Source organism: Cervus canadensis, chromosome 10 (assembly GCF_019320065.1).
Source record: "Cervus canadensis isolate Bull #8, Minnesota chromosome 10, ASM1932006v1, whole genome shotgun sequence".
NCBI lineage: Eukaryota > Metazoa > Chordata > Mammalia > Artiodactyla > Cervidae > Cervus > Cervus canadensis.
Genome location: NC_057395.1, coordinates 36,614,739 through 36,620,738, shown reverse-complemented (window position 1 = coordinate 36,620,738; position 6,000 = coordinate 36,614,739).

Sequence of the window (6,000 nt, the reverse complement as noted above, 5' to 3'; positions counted from 1 at the left end):
ACTTGGTGTGTTTCTTTAATTTTAGACATTCTAGTGCATGTGGAGTGGTTTCTTGTGTGCTCTTCATTTGCATTTCTCTATAAATACTGACATTTAGCATCTTCTCATGCAATAATTGGCCATTCTTGTATTAAATCGCTCTTCAAATTTTTTCATCTTTTTTTATTGAATTGTTTTTTATTATTAAGTTCTAAGAGTTCTTAAATATTTTGATACAAAGATTTTATTGTTTGTACTGTTCAGTTCAGTTCAGTCGCTCAGTCATGTTCGACTCTTTAGACCCCATGAATCGCAGCACGCCAGGGCTCCCTGTCCATCACAAACTCCCAGAGTTTACTCAAACTCATGTCCATCGAGTCAGTGATGCCATCCAGCCATCTCATCCTCTGTCATCCCCTTCTCCTCCTGCCCCCAATCCCTCTCAGCACCAGGATCTTTTCCAATGAGTCAACACTTCACATCAGGTGGCCAAAATATTGGAGTTTCAGCTTCAGCATCAGTCCTTCCAATGAACACCCAGGACTGATCTCCTTTAGGATGGACTGGTTGGATCTCCTTGCAGTCCAAGGGACTCTGAAGAGCCTTCTCCAACACCACAGTTCAAAAGCATCAATTCTTCAGTGCTCAGCTTTCTTCACAGTCCAACTCTCACATCCATACATGACCACTGGAAAAACCATAGCCTTGACTAGACACACCTTTGTTGGCAAAGTAATGTCTCTGCTTTTTAATATGCTCTCTAGGTTGGTCATAACTTTCCTTCCAAGGAGTAAACGTCTTTTAATTTCATGGCTGCAATCACCATCTGCAGTGATTTTGGAACCCAAAAAAATAAAGTCTGACATTGCTTCCATTGTTTCCCCATCTATTTCCCATGAAGTGATGGGACCAGATACCATGATCTTAGTTTTCTGAATGTTGAGCTTTAAACCAACTTTTTCACTCTCCTCTTTCACTTTCATCAAGAGGCTTTTTAGTTCCTCTTCACTTCCTGCCACAAGGTTGGTGTCATCTGCATATCTGAAGTTATTGATATTTCTCCTGGCAATCTTGATTCCAGCTTGTGCTTCTTCCAGCCCAGTGTTTCTCATGATGTACTCTGCATATAAGTTAAATAAGCAGGGTGACAATATACAGCCTTGACGTACTCCTTTTCCTATTTGGAACCAGTCTGTTGGTCCATGTCCACTTCTAACTGTTGCTTCTTGACCTGCATATAGGTTTCTCAAGAGGTGTGTCAGGTGGTCTGATATTCCCATCTCTTTCAGAATTTTCCACAGTTTATTGTGATCCACACAGTCAAAGGCTTTGGCATAGTCAATAAAGCAGAAATAGACATTTTTCTTGAACTCTCTTGCTTTTTCCATGATCCAGCAGCTGTTGGCAATTTGATCTCTGGTTCCTCTGCCTTTTCTAAAACCAGCTTGAACATCTGGAAGTTCACGGTTCACGTATTGCTGAAGCCTGGCTTGGAGAATTGTGAGTTTTACTTTACTAGCATGTGAGATGAGTGCAATTGTGCGGTAGTTTGAGCATTCTTTGAGATTGCCTTTCTTTGGGTTTGTACTGTAAATACGTGTATATGACTATATGGCCGGCACACTGAAAAGTATTATTTCCCCATTAAATTGCCCTTGCATCTTTGTCCAAAATTAATTGTGTATATGTGGGTCTATTTATGGATTCTCCTCTGTTTCTTCCATCTGTGTGTCTTTTCACACACCAATACTACATTATCTTAATTTCTATAGATTTATGGTAAGTCTTGAAATTAGGTAGTCTTGTCAGTTCTCTGTACCCCCCCAATTTTACGAAATGCAGATTGAAAATATTCTTTAAAAAATAAATAAATAGATGACGCAGGCGCATGTGACGAGCGCCGGTGGGCACTGTTTCCGGAAGTCGCCTCCTCGGTCTCTTCCGCGGCTGCCAGTGCTGTCAACGCGGAACTTCACGAGTGGGCAACAGTCGAGGCAGGCCCGGGGAGGGGGCGGGGGGCGGAGGCCTGGCCACTCGGCAGAAAAATAAATAAATAAATAACAACTCCAGAGTGCTCCAAAAAGCAAAACTTGAATTTGCCGGGCATAGGTAATTATTTACATAAGGCTTATCTTGGTGGCTCAGTTGGTAAATAATTGGCCTGCAATGTAGGAAAATGCCTGCAATGCAGGAGACATGGATTTGATCCATGGGTCAGGAAGATCCCCTGGAGAAGGAAATGGCAACCCACTCCAGTATTCTTATCAGGGAAATCCCATGGATAGAGGAGCCTGGCAGGCTACAGTGCATGGGGTTGCAAAGAGTTGGACACGACTTAGCAACTAAACCACCACCATCACCATCAAGTAATTATTTATATAGCATTTACATCGTATTAGATATTGTAAGTAGCGTGTGCATGCATGCTAAGTCGCTTTAGTCGTGTTCGACCCTTTGCGACCCTATGGACTATAGCCCACCAGGCTTCTTTGACCATGGGATTTTCCAGGCACGAATAATGAAGTGGGTTGCCATGCCCGTCTCCAGGGGATCTTCCTGACCCAGGGATTGAACGGGGCTCCTGGCTCCTGTGGCTCCTGCATTGCAGGCAGATTCTTTACTGCTGTACATAGAGATGAGTTAAGGTATATGGGAGAATGTGCATAGATAATGTGCATTATATGCGTAGATTATACTACTTTATAGAAGGGACTTGAGCATTCATGGATTTTGATATCCATGGGGCATGCTGGAACCAAGGACACTGAGGGACAACTGTGTGGGTCCTCAAACTTTGCTCTTTCCCCCCCACCCCCCATTTATTTTTATTAGTTGGAGGCTAATTACTTTACAATATTGTAGTGGGTTTTGCCATACATTGACATGAATCAGCCATGGATTTACATGTATTCCCCATCCCGATGCCCCCTCCCACCTCCCTCCCCACCCCATCCCTCTGGGTCTTCCCAGTGCACCAGCCCCGAGCATTTGTCTCATGCATCCACCCTGTGCTCTCTCGAGTCTGTTCTGTACATCTGTGTCTCTTTTTCTGTTTTGCATATAGGGTTATCATTACCATCTTTCTAAATTCCATATATATGTGTTAGTATGCTGTAATGTCTTTATCTTTCTGGCTTACTTCACTCTGTATAATGGGCTCCAGTTTCACCCATCTCATTAGAACTGATTCAAATGAATTCTTTTTAATGGCTGAGTAATATTCCATGGTGTATATGTACCACAGCTTCCTTATCCATTCATCTGCTGATGGGCATCTAGGTTGCTTCCATGTCCTGGCTATTATAAACAGTGCTGTGATGAACATTGGGGTGCACGTGTCTCTTTCAGATCTGGTTTCCTCGGTGTGTATGCCCAGGAGTGGGATTGCTGGGTCATATGGCAGTTCTATTTCCAGTTTTTTAAGAATCTCCACACTGTTCTCCATAGCGGCTGTACTAGTTTGCATTCCCACCAACAGTGTAAGAGGGTTCCCTTTTCTCCACACCCTCTCCAGCATTTATTGCTTGTAGACTTTTGGATAGCAGCCATCCTGACTGGCGTGTAATGGTACCTCATTGTGGTTTTGATTTGCATTTCTCTGATAATGAGTGATGTGGAGCATCTTTTCATGTGTTTGTTAGCCATCTGTATGTCTTCTTTGGAGAAATGTCTGTTTAGTTCTTTGGCCCATTTTTTGATTGGGTCATTTATTTTTCTGGAATTGAGCCGCAGGAGTTGCTTGAAACTTTGCTCTTTTGTTTCAAAACTGTTTTAGCTACTTTTATAGATCTTTTGCACTTTTATATTAAGTTTAGAATCAGTTTATCAATTTATATATTTTTAAAAGCAGCTGGAATTTTTATTGAGAGTGCTATCAGTTCTATAGATCAGTTTGGAAAGAATCAATATGAAAACAATATCTTCCAATGCAGGAACGTAATATTTTGCTCCATTTAGGTCTCCTTCATTTCTCTCTGAAACATTGTTTAATTTTCATTTTTCAGGTGTTGAGCCTATTTTGTTAAGCTTGTCCCTAAGTATTTGGTGGTTTTTGAGGCTTCTCTGCTGCTAAGTCACTTCAGTCGTGGCCGACTCTGTGCGACCCCATAGACGGCAGCCCACCAGGCTCTCCCGTCCCTAGGATTCTCCAGGCAAGAACACTGGAGTGGGTTGCCATATCCTTCTCCAATGCATGAAAGTGAAAAGTGAAAGGGAAGTCGCTCGGTCGTGTCCAACTCTTAGCAACCCCATGGTCTGCAGCCTACCAGGCTCCTCCACCCATGGGATTCTCCAGGCAAGAGTACTGGAGTGGGGTGCAAATGCTCTCTGGAAGAACTTGGTAAACTACTGGAAGAAATTCATGAAAAATGTGTATAGTTTTGAAATACTGCCTAAGAAACAGCTTTTCCTAAGAACAAAGGCTCAGACAGAAGCTAGCTAAGATCATGGATGACCTGCAAGTTAATTTAGTCAACTTAGAGATCCAAATTCAGTTAGTCTGACTCTGGAAAGAGGAATTCAGGGTTTTTGAACCGTGGTCCACAAACCTGGGGGAAGAGGGAAGAAAGAAGTTCTTCCTTTAAGCAACTTGGACTTCCCTGAGCAGTTTCTCTGAATCACTGTACATTCTGATTAGCAATAATGAGATGGATAGCCTCCCTCTGAATTCCCTCTCATTACCAGTTAACTCGGACCGGGTTATTGATGGAGGACAGTGTACCTCTCTGTATGGGGAAAACAGTTCTCATGACACGGGATCATTTGGAATATGACTGCTTCCTGTGGGGCCCTTTGGAACTGATACTTCCTGCCACAGAGCTATTGTTCCACAATTTGCAACTGGTTCTAATGCAAATGCTTCAATTCATCATTAAAATGGAGATGCCCCTAAGTCAATCATTACCCAGCAGTTAACAGGAGAACCAACAAGTAAGTTTTTGAAAGAACCATCAGAAATAGACTGTATGGTGGGGTTTGGGGACTTTTGATAGGAGGGGCACTTCAGAAAGCTTCACAGGAGGCTCAGTGGTAAAGAATCTGCCTGCCAGTGGAGGAGACATAGGAGACGTGGGCTCGATCCCTGGGTAGGGAAGATCCCCTGGAGTAGGGCATGGCAACCCACTCTGGTAGTCTTGCCTAAAAAATCCCATGGACAGAGGAGCCTGGTGGGCTACAGTCCATGGGGTCACAGTCAGACACAACTGAGCAACCGAGTATGCACATGTTGCAGAGAAGGAGAAGGAGGAGAACTCTGTAGCATTCATGCACTATGGATAAAGTTCAGAATATAGCCCAATTAGGGAAAAGAGCAAAGAAAGACCAGTTGGAGAACTGAAAGCACAGTGCCTCCTCCCCACTTGTAGAGCCCAGGTAGTTGACTAACAGCCACTTCCTGTTAGCTGGACCTGTGGGGCTGGCTGTGTCTACCAGTTAAAGAAACAGAGGAATATTCATGCAGATTGTGCAAAGATTCCTCTGCATCAGCATATGCGCTCCCTCTGGTGAACAGCTTCTCTGTTCCTTTAGTCAGGCAAGCCAGACATGGATACTTATCCTGGACGCCCACGTCCTGGTCCTTCTCCACGCCACGTCACTCTATGATTTTATTTCCTAAATGTCTCAAGAATCTTATCATGTGCATCCATTCAGGCTGTCATCACCCTGGACCAAGCTTGCAGCATCCTCTCTCCTGCTCTCTTGCAATGTCCTGTTTCTGATCTCCCCACATGTTCCAGCCTGCCTCGAACTCATTTTCCTCATGGCAGCCAATGTGATGGCTGGAAAATGCCAGTCTGATTCCTCTCTACGCTGCTTTCAACCACTCAATGTTTTTCTTTCCTCTTGGAGTGAAGACTGAAATCTCCAACATTGCCTACAAATCCCTGTGCTGGCTCAAGCTGCCACCTCGCCAGCCTCTTGTCACTTTCTATGTTTCAGCTGACTCATTTTTTTCCTTTAACTCATTATTTCTTTAGCTGCTCATTTTGAAATAATTTCAGACATGCAAAACGTTGCAAAAAT